At 47.8% G+C, this 19,159-nt stretch overlaps 1 long non-coding RNA gene across 3 annotated transcripts in view; it reads right to left on the bottom strand.

The window, feature by feature from the left end:
• Positions 1 to 5,918: 5,918 nt before the first annotated feature.
• LOC120888376 (uncharacterized) overlaps positions 5,919 to 19,159 on the bottom strand; it is a 38,186-nt gene continuing 24,945 nt past the window's right edge. The window contains exons 2-4 of one of the 3 annotated variants that reach the window (XR_013423184.1): positions 16,781 to 18,237; positions 8,298 to 10,956; positions 5,919 to 8,202 (exon numbers count right to left, since the gene is read on the bottom strand). This is a non-coding gene — a long non-coding RNA (uncharacterized LOC120888376). Of the gene's footprint in view, positions 10,957 to 16,780; positions 18,238 to 19,159 lie in introns of all 3 variants that reach the window. The other 2 variants (XR_005731962.2, XR_013423183.1) reach the window with 2 other exon arrangements.

Genomic DNA, 19,159 nt, shown 5'->3' with positions numbered 1-19,159 from the left:
TCTGGTGTCCCTTGAAATTCCATGTAAATGTTAGTATGAGTTTTACTATTCCTCCAAAAAAATACTATAATATTGGTAAGATTCACATTGAACCTCTAGGTTACTTTGGGTAGTATAGTCATCATTAAAACTTCAAGACTTTAAGTCCATGAGCATGAGATGTCCTTCCATTTATTTACATCTTAAATTTATTTTAGTAAGGTTTTATATTTTTTTCCTGTAAGTCTTTCACATTCTTAATTGAATTTACTCTTACATATTTTGTTTTCTTAATGTTGTGAGAAATGGAATCTTTAATTTTCTTTTCAGATTGTTCATAAAACAATGCATTCTTGTGAGTTGATTTTATATCTTGCATTTTTGTTAAACTCATTTGTTCCCTGTGTGTGTATATGTGGGTATGTGTGTATGTGATGTCATGCATCCATAAACAGTGATAATTTTGCTTCCTTCTTTCTAAAATAGATATTTTTAATTTCTTTTTCTTGCCTAATTGCTCTGGCCAGAACTTCTGATATTGTGGAATACAAATGAAGAAAAAAAGAGGACATCCTTGTCTTGTTCCTGAGCTTAGGAGCAAATCTCTTTTTTAGGAGATATAGGATTTTTCCCCCTCTCCTGTTAAACATGAAACTTAACATGTATCTGGAAAGACATGTGGGATATAAATGCATGGTAACAAGGGAATGACTTAGATCTTCAGACAATCCTTAAGTGTGAGAATTTGTAGGAACCTTGGGGATCATTGTAGCCAAAGGCTCAGAAAGATAAAGTAACTTGATTAAGCCCACCTAGCTAATTGTACACCAAACAGGGACTGGAAGTCACGATTTCTGACTCTCATCTAGTGGTATTTACTGATCTTAGGAAGCACACAGCAAACACATAAAAACATAGGCCTTTGCAACTCTACAGCTGAGAGAAAGACTTCAAAGAGAAGCCGAAGGGTGCAGAAAGGAGGGCTAGATTGGCTTTGATGACTTCACAATTTTGCTGAAATGCACTGAGATACAAATTAAATTGCACACTCTCTATCTGTTGGGGTCATAGGTTTATTCATTCATTCATTAAAAAATAAAATGAGGCCTACTATGTGCCAGGAACTGGGAATATAGCCCTGGGCAGTCAAGTTTCCTGCCCTCTGGGAGCTGACACTCTAGAGCTCCTCATGCCCAGTCTGAAATTTTCCTTCTTTCTTTTAATTCTCTGTGGGGTTGCTGGGGTGTGGGGTTGTACACCTGTAATCCCAGCAACTCCACCGAGGAGGCTGAGGCAGGAGGATCACAAGTTCAAGGCCAGCTTGAGCAACTTGGTGAGACCCTGTTTCAAACTTTAAAAATAAAAAAAGGTCTGGGATTATAGCTCAGTAATAAAGTGCCCCTGGGTTCAATCCCCAATACCAAAAAAATAAAAAATTTTCCATGGATGAAATGGGCCATGAGATGTGGAAACATTCAATTGAGGCCAGAGATCCTTGCTAAAGACTAGAACATGAAAATAACAGTAACAGGGGCTAATAGCAACTTTAGGGATTCTTCAGGATTTGAAGAGTCTCTGGTGGCCGCTGTCTCCACTGGTATTGAGTAGTGGCTGACAGAGTAGTAGATGTTCTTCAGCTCATTCTTGTACTAGGAAGTCCTTGGAGCTCACTCTCACTTCTCTGTTTTAAGATCCCACACCAAACCCCAACTGTGGCTAAGATACTAGCCCTGTTATTGAGAAAGGCATGGCATAGATCTGAATGCAAGAAAATCAGGTGCTTTTGCAGAGTTCAGTCCTAAAAGCTTCAAAGCAGGCTATCGTAAGAACCCTAGACCAGCAGAAAACCAGCCTGCAATATCAAGGTTGCTAGGGCTGCTTCTTTCCTGGAGTTGGGTGTCTCCATGCTGCCTGCCTCTGTCTTGCATTCTGTTCTGTATCCCAGCCTCAGCCCCAAGGGTGAGTCCTCACCCTTAAGTTCAGGGAAAGGCCAGAGGCAGGAGTTGGAAGACTTGGAGTTTAGCTTCATGTCTTTCTTTAACTTTTTGATGTTCCTGGGGTGGTGGGGGTTGGGGGATCACTTTACTGTTCTTAACCTCAGCTTTTTTTTTTTCCATCTGAAAAATGGAGAACAATATTGTTAAGAGAATGTTTCAACCGTGCGACCAGCACGCTAGCTTCATACTAGAGGTTCAAAGCATAGAAGTTAACTAGTGAGATCAAAATCAACACACAAAACTCAATTTACCTTTTTCTTTGACCAGGTCTGAGACAGCTCTCTCCTCTGGCTCCTGCTTCGAGCCACCTGGTGGGGCAGCGAGGTTTACACCAGAGACTAGCAGGAGAGAGAGAGAGAGAGAGAGAGAGAGAGAGAGAGAGAGAGAGAGAGAGAGGAGAGAGAGCACACGCCAGGGAGTGGCCTTTTTTGGGGGAACAAGAAATTCAGGGGAAAATTCCATCCAATGAAGGTCGAGGGGGACAGCATTCCAAGGTCAGGGTCAGTCACACCCCCACACGGATGGGCTCTCGCACCTAGAAAGGGTGGGGATTAGTTCTGACACAGTTTAGCCAGAACGCCTCACACCCAATCAGGGAGGTGCCCAATCACGTGCGAGCATGGCTTCCTACCAATGTTAGCTACTTGGGATGGTCAATCTTGGTTGTCCACTTGTCTGGATTGTGAAACACCTAGAAAATTGGTAAAGTGTACCTCTGGGTGTGTGCATGAGAGTGTTTGGGATGACTGGCCTGTGGGGCAGTGAATCGAGGGGGAAATGCCCTCCCTAAATACGCTCCCTAGCGCAGAGCTGTTCAGTGGGTTGGGAGCCTGGATGGCACAAAAACAGATTACCCAACAACCATTCCTCTCCCTTCTTAGCTAACTGTACTCCTTTTTTTTTTTTTTTTTTTTTTTTTTAATGGTGCTGGGGATGGAACACAGAGCTTCATGCATGCCAGGTAAGCCCTCTACCACTGAGTCCCTCTCCAGACTCTGTGTTCCACTTTTGTTCATTCACATGTGAGTGGTCATGTTTTCATGTTTCAGACCTAATCCAGTCTCAGACCCAAATCTAGTGGATGAATCTCAATTTCCCAGTACAGCCACAGATAATTCCGTTCTCTTTGACAAGTGTTTAAGATCAGAAATGCAATACAATTCTGGACCATGACATGGTACAAGAGATCTGCAAGGGAGATTCTAGGAAAAAATCATCTTTATTTGAAAAACAAAATGAAGAGAGACTCTTCCCTTTGTTACCTCTCTCTGCGTGGCTCTGTGAGGAGGCGTGGCCCGAGGCTGTTGCAGCCATCTTAGGACCCTGAGGCGGCAAGCCTGAGGATAAAAAAATCCACCTGCTGGAGAGGGCAGGATGGAAAGATGGAAAGAAACTGTGGGTCTCTGATCATTAAGCTTCCAAATCATTCACTGCCAGAAACTACCTCAGAACTCCTTGCTGTGTGATGGATGATCAGTGTCCTTTTTGTTTAAGGCAGTTGAGTCCATTATTTGCTGCTAAAAGTATCCCAACCAATTCACCATCTATGCAGACAAATACCCACAGGAGACGGTGGGTAGAATTCAATGGAAGCGCGAGGAGAGAAAGCGGGCGACGGGGAAGGCCAACAGGATGGCAGCAGAGAAGAAAAGGAAAGAGGAAAGAAGACCGAGAAAGAGCCCCACTGGGTCCAGGAAGAGAATTAGAACACACTGTGTTGTGCAAATTAAGGAAAGGACAAGGCCCAAGGAAAATAGGGCGAGGGGTAGAATGAAACCATGCAGAAATAAAGATGAATGAGTTTTGCAACAATAGAGCGTGCGGAGGCCTGGGCGGGCAGGGATCATGATTTGCTGGTTGACTGACTGCCTAGATGATTGATTTGACAGCTTTGGTCCCCCTCACTGGCCACTCCATGGTGGTCGGGATGACCCTAGTGTCCAGGACTTGTGAAAGCCACATGTCCAGGGCTTCTGGGACTGTGGAGTTTACAGAATGCTGCCCATTGTCACACCGGGAGTCCTGGCACCTGGTCCTGACCCTATCTTGTGCAGACAGAACATGAAACAGTTTGTTTATCAGTCCCAACTTGAGGCTCTGTGGCTTTGTTGCATTCCTGTTACCAACACTGGGAGCGGCCCCGCTCCTGCTCATCCTGCTTCCTCCTTCCTTTCTTCCTCCTTGCCCTTTACTAGCTGACTCCGTGCTTCCTAGCCTTGGTCATGTGGTTGCCCTGCCATGAAGGTCCTCCTTCCTCATCCCGTCTCTGCTTGTTTAAAATCCCACTTCCTGTGCTTGAAGACTGATGCTTTCTCCAGGAAGCCCTCCCCAGTCTCCCCCAGATGGAAATCATGGCTAGCACTTCCTGCAGCACTCGCTCTCATTCCACTCGGCTTGAACTTCACCTAAGCACCAGGGAGGAGGTATTTGAGGGCATGTGTGCTCTCCTGGTAAACTCACCTATGGAAGCAAACAGCCTGCACAAACTCTGTCCCCCCGTGTAAGTGCAAAGGGGTGGGTGCAGTGGAGAGAGAACTGCACACACCCTCTCCTTCACCTATGACCCGACCCTACCCCTCTTCCCTTCTCAGAAAATCTCCAAGGTAGAGGGACCTTGGCAAAGCATGCTGGGACTTGCTCAGACCCTGGCTCTGAATAGCCCTGCGGGGCCTGGCTGTGCCCTGCCCAACTTCCCTACCTTCTGAGAGTAAGTGACCTCACAGGCTCCAGATAAATGCCCACTTCCTTTTGGGCCAACCTCTCTCTCTCTGCGGCCTTCCCTCCTCTTGGCCTCTCTCCTGGGCTCCAGGCCCGATGTCTGGCCACTCTGTCTTATCTCTCTTTCTCATTCTTTATCGGTCATTGTTTCTTTCTCTGTCTGCCCATCTCTCTGAGACACTGTCCTTGTCCTTCCTCACCTCCCTTCCTCACTCCCCAGTCTCCCTGAGAGGAAGAGCCTCCAAAGAAAACAACAGGCCTCCTGGCCTGCAAGAAGGGAGAGATCTTACCAGATCCCGGGGAACAGACCCACAGGATAAAGGGCTTTAGCCTGTTAGGATCCCAGAAGCCAGAAATGCAAACTGTCCTCTGACGGGTGTCTTAAAATGGCGGCCAATTTATTTTTTTTTGGGGGGGGGGGTGCACCCTTCTTAGAAAAAAACAAACAATAACAGATGACCAGTACCCTCAGTTTATGCCTGTCTACTTATTCATAAGCCATAAATAATCGTGGTGAAGAATGCTAGTTGCCTCCCAATATACTGTTTCCCTTCTTCTACAATGTTAACCACCTTACATTTTAGCTGAACACACAATCAGTTAAAATTAAGGCTGTATTTTCCGTGCCTTAGTAGAGGGATATAACCATTGGGATTAGGTTGTGGCCAATGGGATTTCTTTCTTTTCTTTAGGTGATGGGAATGGAACCCAGGCTTGTGCAGGCTAGGCCAGTGCTTCACCAGGGAGAGACACCCCCAGCCCCTTTTCATTTTATTTTTGAAACAGGGTCTCACTGAAGTGCCCAGTCTGGCCTTAAACTTGTGATCTTCCTGCCTCAGCGCCCCAAGTCACTGACATTACAGGTGACAATGGGATCTGAACAGAAGTGATGTGTAAATTCTTGAATTCGCCCCTCTACCTGACTACCTTCAGGCTGCCCCTGGAGCATGGGTTTCGTGGAAAGCTCTCTTGGACTCTAGATTAGGATAAGCCCAGCGATAAGCCCAGCAATGGTAAGGAAACGAGAAAGGAGAAGCCTGAGTCACTTGACAATCTGATGGAGCAGAGGCTTCCTATCAGCGTATCTGTCTGTCTCTAGACACTTCTGTCTAATTTAGTTACCTCTGTCAAGCCCCTGAACCTGTACTTTTAACTATGTTGTATTTTTATAACAACATTGTGTGCAGCATAGAGCACACATAACACAGGAACTGAAAAGGACGATTTTTCAATTAAGTTTTTACTTTAGAATAAGCTTACATCTACAGAGATGTTTCAAGAATAGTACAGCAGGTCCCGTGTTCCCCAGACCCCATTTTTATTATTAATATGGTACATTGCCATGATACATTTGTCACTATTAGCGAACCAATTTTGATACATGATTATTAACTAAAACTCCTGCCTTACGGTGTTAATTTTTAAAATCAATAGAAATTTACTGTTTTCTTCCCAACCCAGTGCATCTTGCTTGACCCTTCTGGCATGGGCACCCACCCCATGCACCCCATGGAGGATACCCTTGCCTTTGATGCTCAGGCCCCTTGTGACCATGCCTGACAGTCTTCTCACTGGTCATGCAACACAGGAAAAAGGCACCAAGAGGGGACACCAGATGAAGGGAGCTGAGCTTTCCATGTTAGAGCCCAAGAGCTCGAGGACTGAGTAGGTGCTGGGAAATGGTGTGCTGGGTGTCACAAAGAAGTTCAGAAAGCCTCTTGGAGGCGGTGCCCCCGTAGAGAGCTGTTGCTGGAAGAGGCCAAGGCTGATGGAGAGAAGGCCTGGCATTTCCAAGGTGGAGTCGAGCCCATGCGCAGACTCCAGGAGTGGAAGGGGAAGGGCGAGGTGGGGGTGGGGGTGAGGTGGCATCTGGTTTGCATTAGGAATGTGGGCTGGGAAAAAGCACAGAGCCAGGCCAAGAGGCAGGGTGGTGGGTGTCTGCCCTGAGTCCTGGGGGCTTTCCTTGTTGCAGAGCCTGTCTGTATGCCTCGGAGCCCAGGGCCCTGTGTGCTCCGCGTGAGCCCTCTTCAGGGCGGTGGGGTTTTCCTCCACCCTTGGGAGCCCGGGTATCTGGAGGGCAGCCGCGTTTCAGAGAACACGTAGAACAAGACTCTGCTTTCCAGGACAGGCCAGGAGATGAGCGTTCTCAGGAGAATCGAGGTCTTTTCTGGCATCTGTGCTCCCGAGTGCACCCATGCCTACAGGACCCATCCCTTGCCGCCAGCTTCTGTTCAAACCCTGATTTCCAACCCAGAGTGAGCATGAGGTTCTATGTAGCTATGCAGGCAAGATGCCTGTGGGTTGAAGGTGTTCAGGAAGAAGCAGGGGTTCTAGAGCCATCTGCAGTTTTTCTCATCTGAGGAGAAATTAGCCCAGGGAGTTGTGCCTGGTGCCTTGCATTCTGATTATCATTTAAGTCTGATTTGTAGAAACATAGGCATAGAATAAGGAAGTCACAGACCTGGGAGGAAGGAACATATGTATCCTTATCATGGAAATAACCATCTCCACGTCTATTAACAGGTGCTCAATAAATCTATTGAATGAACTGTCCCTCCAGCCTTTACTTACCTTATTCACAGCAGACCCAACTGGGGTCTGGGTATCCTGAGTGTTGGGTCTGAGCATGCTCTTTGCTATATGGAATTGCTTCCGGACCTCAGGTGGCCCAGCAGAAGTTCCAGCTACTTTTTGGTTCTGTTGGTCAGCTTGTAATCTCCACCCCGAGAATAACTATGCTCATCTTCTCCTCTGGTGGTTCAACTAAGCTCATTAGAACATGGAGCTAGTGAGGGCACTTGCAGCTGCAGGGCTGTTTCTCACCTGGGCTACGTTTCCTCTTGGTATCATAGTTTTACATACACCTGTCTGTGGCCCCCAAGAACCTCTGGGTCTCATCTTCGTTGTTTTCTCCATCTCTTTGTTTTCTCTGTCTTCTTTGTTTTCCCCAAGACACTCCTGGTGTATCCCACATGGAGGAATGGAAGAGTGTGGTTGGTGGCATTTTGCCTGTGTTGGAAGAGCAACTGGTGCTGCTCCCGGTGAGACCATCTTTCCCTTAAGGTAGATGAGACCATAATGTGCTAAGAGGTTAAATTCAAACTCGGGAACCATGAGATTGAGCAGGAAATCCTAGGCATAATCTCATCTGCCCATAGAAGCATCTAAACCCCAGAGGAAAGGACTGCTTAGAAGCCAGGCTGGGAGAAACTGGCTAAGGTCACCCAGGTTCCCAACCAGGCAGGAGGACTGAGTTACAGATTCACAGGCAGCTCCGTGGTTCCAGAAGAGGAGAGGAAGCCAGTTAAGCCAGCGCTGTGAAGCGACTTTCTCTCCTCTCCCTGCTCCCCAAATCCCATGGCTCTGCTTTCTCCTGCTGCTGGGGAAAAGGGACAGGCAGTAGCGACAGCCTAGAAGACATGATGGGCATGCCGATCTTCCCTTGTTGGAATCCTCTTCAGTATCCTTGTAAAGATTGGTTCCGAATTTACCATACGAAACTTCAACTCTATTCCAGGTGGAAATAAAACATACAAAGTTAGTATTCTTGGTAAACCATCTCTAGCACAGATGAATGACTTGTCAAATGAATGTCTAAAATACCTCCCCTGCGGAAGGGTGTCTCCACAGCAGGCAGTAAGGATTCTTGTCGCCCTTGGGGGCACAGCCCAGGTTCACTCTCTTCCACTTGTATACCTGTTCCCTCCTGGGAAGCTCTCAGGACAGGCTCCCCTGCACGCCCCTAGAGAGAGCACCCAGTGGCCCCAGACAGTCACAGAGCCCAGAGCCTTGACAGTGCTAGTTCCCATCAGCGGGCCTTCTCCCAATACTGCTGCATGCCACCCCCCTCCCATTTCCTCAGAATACCACTGGGATCCTTGGATGTAAGGCACTTGGCAGCTTCATGGGTTTCCCAGGCAGCCCCTGGCCCCCTAGACTCTGAATATTGGTAACCTTCGCCCCTATGCAACCCTGACCCTTGGGCTTGGAACCAGAGTCATTAAATATTTCTCTCTCAGTCTCCAAAGGGGGGTAGGGTGGACTGGCTTCTGGGAAGCAGCTGGATTCTCCCCACCATGTACAACACTCAAATTCTGACTGGGCAGGAAGGGTGACCCCGGCTGGAATAAAGCTGTCCGGGCTTCCCTGAGAGGGGAAAAACACAACCGGCTTTTCCTCCAGCCACCGTCAAGTCACCCACACTATCCTAAGGAGGAATTGGCCCCAAGAATGTAAAATCAGGAAGAAACCTAAACCCATTCCATGTAGCTTAAAGAATTCTATGACCTAAAAAAAAAAAAAAAAAAAAAAAAAATTCTTAACTTTGACAATTATCTAAGTTTTCCGGGGATAGGGAGGGAGGGAGCTGATTTCTGATGAAACCTGGCTACAGACAAGTCTCAAAACAGAGATTCCACCTGATAACGTCTGAGAGGCTGTTCTCTGAGTTTTTAAAAAGTCATGGGAATAGATAAGAGTCTAAGGGCTCTAAGTATTTTCTGCTTTGAAAACAAAACTAGCCATAAAGTTTCAATGCTAGAAGGGGACTTTGAGACCACTGAAGCTGACATCCTCTTTACATAAAGGAGGAAGTCAGAACCCACGTACGTGGTCAGGAGGGCAGGTAGACTGACCCTGAAATAGGAAGCATAGCCTCCCCTCAAAACTTTGAGTCATGTCCTCATGGTGGCAATGTCTGTAATCCCAGCAACTCAGACAGTAAGTTTGCAGGTTCAAGGTCAGCCTCAGTAACATAGCGAAGCCTAAGCAACTTTGCAAGACCCTGTCTCAAAATAAAAAAGAAGAAGTGCTGGGGATGTGGCTCAGTAGTTAAGAGCTTCTGAGTTCAATCCCTGGTACCAAAAACAACAACAACAAACACCTTGAGTCATATACACACCTATAACTAGAGACGAACTTTTTTTTTTTTTTCCGGTACTAGGGATTGAATCCAGGGTCACTTTTCCTCTGAGTCACATCCCCAGTCCTTTTTACTTTTTATTTTGAGATAGGATTTTGCTAAGTTGCCCAGGCTGTCCTTGAACTTGCTATCTTCCTGCCTTAGCCTCCCCAGTGGTTGGGATTACAGGTGTGTGCACCACCATGCCCAGCTAGAAACCAATATATTTACCCAAGGCCTCTTACCCAGCAGCTCTGCCATGCCACATAAAGATTTTTGCCCAGCTGCTATTTTGTTGCACCTGCTGGGTGTGCTCTTTTTTTTCCTGTATGTGTCATTATGTACATTTTAATGACTTATTTCCCCTATTAACCAATAAACTAGAAAAAAAAATGGGGCCCTTGGGTTTCTGCTTGTAAACTCCATGTTAATGACACTTTAGTGACTTGACATTAACTAACCTATAACTAACCTCCTACTGGCTACTATCTCAGGTGACCTCCAGCAGCTCTCCAGGGTGGTGTCCTGACTGTGCTACTTCCCAGCTATGTGATCTCGAGCCATGACCTAAACTTTTCTCCAGAAGGGAGGTCTACAGTCCCCAAAATACATAATGTGCAAAGCAAACAGAAGGCCCAGTGAATCTCAACTTCAGGGCAAAATCCTCTGGAACCCCAGCAACCAGATTAAATTCCATAAATTCCTCCTATTGATTAAAATTCTAGAACCGCCACTGCTCCCTTACTTTGAATTTCCTCATCTGTAAAGGTGGTAAATAATATTGACTATGATTATTGAGAAAGGTAAATGAGATAATCCATACTTGGCACTTTGATAAATCATTCAAAACATGTAAGCACCAGTTGCTGTACAGGATGGATGACAGGTAAAACATTTGCTGTCCTCTGGCTCTTACAGCTTCCCAGAGGCAGCAAAGGATGCTAAGTGACTGATGCGACTGACAGACTAATGTAAGAATGGAGAAGATGCTGATCCAGGTTACTATGCGCTGATTTTTCTTTTTTCTTTTCTTTCTTTTATTTTTTTTTTCTTTTTTTTGTACCAGGGATTGATCTTGGGGGCACTCGACTACTGAGCCCCATCCCCAGCCCTTTTTTGTATTTTATTTAGAGACAGGGTCTCACTGAGTTGCTTAGGGTCTTGCTAAGTTGCAGAGGCTGGTTTTGAACTTGCAATCCTCCTGCCTCAGCCTCCGGAGCTGCTGGGATCACACTGCACCTGGCGCCATGCACTGTTCGGGGAGGTCTGGGAAGATTTCAGAAAGGTTAAGAAACCTGAGCACGTGCTGCGGGACCGAGGCTCTCCTAAGCAGGTTGGCGATGGCCCAGCTGGAAGGACACCCTGCAGGGAAAGGAAGACAGGTCATAAGCTGAACGGCATCTTCAAGGTGTGTGAGTAATTGAGTGAGGGGTGTGAGAAGTGATAGGCAATGAGACAAAAGTGGCTTTGGATCAAGGAGACCTGGGTTCCAATAATGGCTCCCTCCCTGACCAGCTGCCTGAGCAAGTCCCTTCACTCTCCGAGGGCCATTTGGAGGGAGAATGCAGCCACGGAGAGGGCATCCTCCAGGCCCGTGCCACACTCTGGAAAGACCATGGCGAAGGCTTGACCCCTTCCTGGGAACAGTGAAAACGTCAATCAAAGGAGAGGGGCGGGAGATTTGGGAAGCCTGGAGGCAAAATGGATCCTCCGGGGCCCTGGGTAGGCAACTAGAGGTCATGAGGATGGGGGCCCTATGACGGCATCAGAAGCTTTTCCAGGAGAGACAGACCTGAGCTAGCATGCTCGCTCTGCCTTGCCACGCGTTGCCCTCTGCCATGCTAGGATGCCACCCCGGCACTCCTGGACCCGCCAGCCTCCTGGACCATGATCTAAACACATCTCTATTCTTCATAAATCATCCAGTTACTTTTTACTTCTAGCAACAGAAAACAGCCTAAGAAGGGATCAGAGAGGCAAAGTTACTCTCCCAAAGCCAAGGTGGGGAGGAGCCCGGGGCGGAGGGTGGGGGGCAGAGTGACCAGTGGTGGGGTCGAAACAGGCACTGGGGACTCCTTGAGCCAACGAAGCCACGGTCACTGGTTCGATGGCCATCTGCAGAAAAAGCTGGACATTTTTGTTTTTCACATCATGTTATGTGGTTCAAATTGCTCTTAAACTATTGTGTACTGCAGAAAGAGATGTCGGTCCTTTTAGAAGAGGCCGGTTGATGTCATGGGCCAGGCCATAAAAACTGCCACCTGGTGTCTAGGAGGATGAAACTGTCAGAGGGACTGATCTTAAGCGCCCACAGCGCTGACACGGTAGCAGTCACCCCGCAGGTAGATCTTTCGAGTGGGCTCGGTCTCCCGGCCCCCTGCCCTGGGAACCACCCTTCTCAGCTGGACGGTCCATCAGAAGGAAGACCAGAGAGGCTCAGGAGCACATGTGCCCACGGGAGCAGATCCGACAGCCTCCACCATCTGGGTGCCCTCCTGGAGGTGGAGCTGTGTGTCTGGGGTCAGCAGAGAAGGGCTCTGGGGGTCTTCGCCCACCAGGAGGAGCGGGTCTGACTCTTGCAAGGGCCTCTCCGTTGGAAGCAGAGCTGGCCAGGGCTGCCTGGAGCAGCTCCACCCGCCTGCTGGTTTTCATGGGTGGTGAGCACCTTCTGCCTCGCCTGATGCTCCCAGACCTCTCCGGCATCCTACCCACAGGCTCTCCAAGCCTCATCCTGCTCGCTCAGAAACCCGGTGAACGGCCTAAACTGGGAGCAGGCGGCAGTCCCCAGGCCTAGCCCAGGCTGGCAGGAGCAGGCCCCTGCCTGCCTCGAGGTCCCTACCCTCCAGCTGTCGCTCCCCCTCCATGCCCACTGGCACCATTTGGCAGAACGCAGCCCCCTGCCCCCACCCCAGCCCGGTCCAGCAGGCACAGCTTCAGTTTCCACAGAAACTCTGGCTTTCCTGGGGTTTGGAGCAGGCCAGGCGAGCAGGGAGGTGGGTGGTTTCTGCTGGCCACAGGCTCAGGCGGCCACACTCCTCTCTGAGTTCCAACTGCTGCTGGCTTCTGAAGCCCCTCTCCTCCCACAGCTTCTGGCAGGGCACGGTCACCGCAACTACAGAGGCTTGGCCCATTCTGGCGGAGGGGGATGGGGTGGCCTATTGTTGGTTCCTATTCCTCCACTCCCTGAAATCCCAAAGAGCAGCAATCGCCTGTAAGTGTCCTTTGGAACCTTTCAAAGGGCTGTCCCAACTTTCTCTCTCACTCCATCCTCCTGGTTTCTCTAAGAAGCAAGCAGGATGACACAGATGAACCCCTCTTGGCCCCAGGAGAAGCAGAGGCTACAGAGGTGGAGGATTGGGGCTGTTAGAGGGTACAGGCCCCCGTGGAACCTTCCTGTGGCCACATAGTCGCTGCCACCACGCATCACGTACCCGACAAGAGACTCCCCCGTGTGTTCCCAGAAGCCACTGTGAAAATGTCTTTTTGCTTTCCATCGCCTCCCCTAGCAAAGAACCCAGAGGCCCCTCATTTAGGGAGCAGAGAGGGCAGCCTCACCTTGTCCAGGCACCAGAACCTGCCTTCCTGTCTCTTGTAAAGAATGAAACCCTTTCCAAGATCATGGGACGCTTCCAGAGTAAGGTAAAGGAAATGACCAAGGCTCAGGAAGAAGGCGGGCGGCCAAGGAGAGGCCAGGGCACAGGCAAGTGGGGCTGGAGAGGGAGTTTCCGAATCTTGCTCTGTACACCACTTGGTGGTCCCTCATGTGGACTTTCTGATGTGACAGTGAGATGAGAAGGTTCTGAGGACAGCCCAGGACTACTCATCCCTGAATCCAGAGAGTCAGTCACAGAGTCCAAGCCTCTACCTCTGCTCAGCCCCAACCCTGAGTTCCCCCAGATGATGAGTCAGTCTGAATCCTCATCTGCAAGATCTTCAGAGAAGGAGATGCCTTACTGATGTCTTCCTGGGTCTATACACTTGGATGGTTCTATGAACTTCCTCGGGTCTTGCCTAAGTCCTTCCTGCTGCATTTTTAAAAGGCCTCTTTTTGGGGTCTCTGTGGGGCAGAGCAGGCATGCTGCCCAGGGGCAGGAAATGAAGTCATGATGCGGATCATTTCCCTCTTTTCTTCCCTCTCTTCCCTCATCCTGCCCCATCTCCCTGTTGCCCCCACTCCTGGGACCACTCATCAGATGTCCTGTGACTGTGACGAGAAAGGGCTGCTGTGTGCACAGTGCCCTGATGTGTTGTCGATTTTTGCCGTGAGCCTTGAGGCTTCTCCTGGAGCCCCGACAAGGGAAATCCCATAATGAAGGATTTCACGGAGCTCCACACACGGGGGGAGGCTTTTCTTTCCATCTGTCATTTTACTTTAAGCCTTGACCTTTGTGTTCCCATGTAAGGCAGGACCAAGAAGAGGCTTGGACTGGGGAGTAAACGTCTGGGTTGGGACCCTGGACCGGGTGGCCAGTGAACCAGGGCAAGTGACCTAAGACTCGGGTGGCATGGAAAGGAGAAATTAAGCAAGATATACACACTCGAGAAGTGGAGACGGGAGACAGGCGGGGGGAATAGAGAAGAGTTTAAAGAAAAGGACAGCCCCCTTGGTTTAGGAGTTCCTATAAGAAGGTAGGAAGGCTGAACAAGCTACAAGTCCCCTGGTCTAGCCAGACACTCAGGGAATTCATGATTACCAAAGAAAACAGAGGGTTCAGAGGAAAAAAATTAAATTTTTTTTTAAAAAAATTGGGATTTGAATACCAGTTCCTCCACTTGGAGCAAACTTGAGCAAGCTGCTAAACTTCCTCAATTCTCATTGTCCTCTTTTGAAAGTCAGGGATAGTGATGCAGACATAGAAGACATTGCAGGTTTGCTTTGCAGATAAAAGCACTTGGCAGCTGGGCGTGGCAGCTCAGGAGGCTGAGGCAGGAGGATTGCAAGTTCAAGGCCAGCCTCAGCACCTTAGCCAGACCTTAAGCAACTTAGTGAGACACTGTCTCAAGAAAAATAAAAAGGGCTGGGGATGTGGCTCAGTGGTTAAGTGCACCTGGGCTCCATCCCCAGTTACCACCCCCTGACACACACATATGATCCTTGGCATAGCACCTGCAAACAGGTAGCACTTCATCAGGGGTAGCTACAGGTCCTTAGAGAAAAGATAGGACCTCAGCATCAAAAAGCCCAGCCTTCGTCTCTCTTTGCCAACCGGACCCCCTGAACCTCCCCAGAGGGGCCTCGAACCAGCACAGACAGCCGATGGGAAAGCCAGCCCAGGGCTTTGATACCAGCAGAGGGACCATCTTCTGCCCAGCTTTCCCATGTCAGGTCGATAGGAAGACTGAAAAAAAAAAAGAGAAAAACTCGGTCTCCAAGGCTCCAAGACAAAACACCCGCCCCGCACGGCTTTGAAAGGGCAGACTCTCAAGATGCACAAGGATTTTGATTGTTTGAAATGTTGGTAACATTTCATCTTCCCAGGGACCTTGTTCATTTATCAGGGTTCTTAAAACCCTTTTGTTCATGAGCTCGTGGTGGGGACAGAAAACATTCCATCTAATATCAGCACAGCTGTTCAGTGACCAAAAGACTCGGGGGGCAGCCCTGAAGAGAGGAAGGGGGGGGACCCACGAGGGACCGAGACATGGGAAAAGGAGCTGGGGCAGGAAGGAGGCCCCACAGCAACAGCTGCCTCGCAGGAACACGCTGTTGGGGTGGTGCGAGAAAAAGGACCAGCTCGCTGCCGGCTCAGCTCCACCAGGTCTCAGCCAACAGGGCGGGCAGGCGACAGGGCAGGCCCCGAGGCTGGGCTCCTCCTCTCTGTAGGGTTCCTGGCAATGGCGCACGAGGTCCCCAGACAGGGCCCCTAAAAATGTTTGAAGTAGGTGTGGAGGCCTGAGTAACATCTTCTTAAGGGCCAGTGTGGCTGGGGAAAAAAAAAAAAAAGTCTAGTGGAAAACTTTGTCCATCCAAGGCCACAGAAGACCAGGCAACATTCTCTAAAAAGGGCTTTGAATGCTGCGGAGAGCACAGGACAGAGTGAGCAGGGCCAGGCCTAGGTGGGGACCCCATGGCACCGCCACCAGCCGTGTGAGGTGAGGGCAGACGGTCCTGAGTCTAGACTTTATGTTCCGCTCTTGATTACTTAGTCCTGTGGAACTTCACGACTTAGGATAAGGGAAAATCACCTCCGTGTCTACGAAGTGTCTGGATCGTAGGGCATTTTTTAAATGGGAATTTATCTCACATTGAAAGTCACTTCCTAAAAAAGAGGGAAATAAACTGAAGGACTTTTTTTTTTTTTTTTCCAGAAACAGAGCTCAAAACCAGGGCCTCATGGGTGTGACCTCAGCCTTCTACCACTGAGTTACATCCCCAGCCCAGGTTCATTTTTTAACACTGAGAATTACAGTTGCCTTGCATGTGCATATTTGTACGTGTGGGCCAGTCTGGGATACCAGTGTACTATAGAAATCATCATCACCATGAGCTCCTGAATCATGTGTAGGTTTGGATTCTGGTGCTGGGTGACCTTGAGAAAATGTTTCAACCTCTCTGGGCCTGGCATTCCTCACCAGCACAATGAGAATAAAGGCACCTGCTTCATGGGATTGTTATGAAAATGACGTGAGAGGCTGCTTACGAAATGTTTAGAAGAGGAAAGGAACCTAACGAGCCCCACAAAATTAGAAGTTATGATTTTAATAAGATGAGGCCGTCATGAGATTTTGTTGCAGTAAGAAGAACCAAGTCAGGAAACATGGTTATTAATTTGACCATAAACTGAATCTTATAATATCTCTGGACCTCATTTTTCTCTGTCAGAGGCACATGACCTATCTACCCTATCTGACATGCACGTTATGTTCAAAGAAGCTTATGGAACATGAAGGCACTTATGAGCATAATCTACAGTTTAGGTAAAGTGTCCTTATCCTGTGTTTTAGTACAGCCAACATTCTCATGTAAGGACTTTGAATAACCAGACAGTGGTCCCGCCTGATAACCTGGCCTGATCTCTGATTTAGGATTTTGATTCTAACAAACTAGTTACAGAGTCGGGGGGCAGACACAGAGACAAAGAGGAAGAGACAAAGAATATGGTAAGTTCAGTGAGATTAAGGAATCATTGTTGATTTTTAAATTGTGATTGCAGATATTCATGTATGTATCAGAGGTTTTACTCACAGTTACACATGGAGTAGTCACTGATGCAATGATAGGAGGTTTGGATTTGCTTTAAAATCATCTGGCTGGAGGGGAAACAGGGTTGGGTATTGGCTGTAGTTAATCATTGTAGAAGCCAGGTGAGGGGTGCATGGGAGTGAGCTAGATTATATTCTCTACTTCAATGTTTGAAAGTTTTCCATAATAAAACAAAGAAACAGCACAAATGAAATCCAAAAAACGGGATCACTGACTAAGCATCCTTGACGGCAGCTGAGGACCAGGTGGAGTTCCAACTAGGAGTCCCGGATCTTGGATACCACATGAGGCACGGTAATGGGAGAAAACTGGACACTGGACTTTGCAATGTGAAAAGTCAGGAAATTTCTCCAGACCACAGTTTCTTCCTTTCTAAAGTGAAGAGTGGAGACTCAAAGTCCCTCCCAGAACTAGCATGATGTCAGTTCCAGGGGTCTCAAGTGGCCAGGTATATGGTGCCAGACTTCACGAACTGAATGTTCTCTCTTTCTTTCTTTTTTTCCTTCTTTTTTTGTACTGAGAAGTTAATCCAGGAGTGCTTAACCACTGAGCAACACCACCATCCCTTTGAATTCTTTTCTTTTGAGATGGGGTCTCACTAAGTTGTTGAGCTGGCTTTTAACTTGTGATCCTCCTGCCTCGGCCTCCCAAGCAACTGAGATTAGAGGTGTGCCCCACCATGCCCAGCCAGAATGTTCTCTTTCACATAATGAAATGGTTTTAAAGTACCAGAAATATTCTCTGATTTAAGAAGCACCACAACAGAGACTCCAGCTAAGTAAAAAAATCCTTAATGAAGTGTGTCCCTTCTTCCCCAATTAATTTGTAGTTTCAGATGGGTTTTTATAGTCAAAGTTAAATTGATTCAAACATTCAAAGCTTGGAGAATTTATTCTAAATTCCATTTTTATGAACTGAATATTAACTTGAGAAAAAAAAAAGAATCCTTTATGTTTCTTTCAAAATCAGGTTATTTCTCTCAAAAGAAGAGTCTATTTTCCCATCTTAGCCAGCACAGAGCAAGGAATTCAAACTTCTGGGTTCTGACCAGAAGTTACCACAGGCATGGACTCTCACCATCTGGGATTGGAGATGTGGACAGAAGGGTAGAGGTGAAATTGAGTCTACACTGATGCCTCAGAACCTTCTAAAAGATGCATGTTCAATAGTGGTCTTTGTAGGAGCCTGTTTTATTGCAACTTCTCTTATAAATAGAAGACAGAAGAAAGAAGAGTAGTTAATAAAGTGTTTTGGTTGCATCACTTTTATGAAATGTGTTTTCTCCCTGAAGTCTCTCAGTTCCAAACACTTCTCAAAAGATTTGGAGTTGGGCACTGTGGTGCATGACTGTCATCCCAGCTATTCTGGAGGCTGAGGCAGGAAGGTTGCTTGAGTCCAATAGTTTGAAACCAGCCTGGGCAACAGAGTAGGATTCCCATCTGAAAAACAGAAAATGAAGGGGATTAAAAAAGACTTGGAATAAACTTTTCTAGGGCATCTCTCACTTCTTCTAAGTGCCTATTTTCTCTAGCATCCATTCAATACTTTTGCTCTCTTCAAAGTACTCTGTTTCACTGACCATTGAAAAAGCAGACAAGAAAGGTTAATAAGCCATCATTTATTGAATGGCTGCTGCATGCAGACACACTCACTAGGAGCTACAGGAGATAAAAAGGAACAAGAAGGTCCCTGAGAGCAGGGCACACACCTGGGATCCCTGCTACCTGGAGGCTGAGGCAGGAGGATTGCAAATTCTAGGCCAGCCTCAGCAACTTAGTGGGGACCTCTCTCTCTTAAAAAAAAAAAAAAAAAAAAGACCAGGGATGTAGCTCAGTGGTAGAGCACCTGCTGAGCACGTGCAAGACCCTGGGTTCTACCTGTAGTACCAAAGGAAAGAAAGAAAGGGAATGCCCCCGACAAGTTCAGACTCTGATACCAGGGTTTCTGCGCTGTGTTTGTCCCAGCTTACTTCTCATTCCCTGAGCACGTGGGCCTCCATTTCCTTCTCTGTTACATGGTGATTGATATCACATCCCTTCTTGATATCAAGAGGACTGAATGAGACAATCCATGGAAAGCAGTTAAAATAGTGCTTGGCATAGGCTCCAGAGGCTTGAGCATCTTGGAAGAGCACGCGGGAGCCCACTAACACCAGGAGACACTGTACCGGTGGGGCAGTGTGGTGCTTCACCAGAGGCCCGAAGCCATCAGGCTGCCTGATCTGAGACCTCAACCTCTAGAACCATGAAATAAGTAAAACCTTTCTCTTTAGGAGTTAATTGTCTCAGGTATTTCCTTGTAGTATCAAGAAGCTGACTAATCATAGCACAGGGTGTCTGAGACTTTCAATACCCAAGTGGC

Source organism: Ictidomys tridecemlineatus, chromosome 6, assembly GCF_052094955.1.
Source record: "Ictidomys tridecemlineatus isolate mIctTri1 chromosome 6, mIctTri1.hap1, whole genome shotgun sequence".
NCBI lineage: Eukaryota > Metazoa > Chordata > Mammalia > Rodentia > Sciuridae > Ictidomys > Ictidomys tridecemlineatus.
Note: the sequence above shows the minus strand (reverse complement) of the source record. Positions and strands in the feature narration are given on the sequence as shown.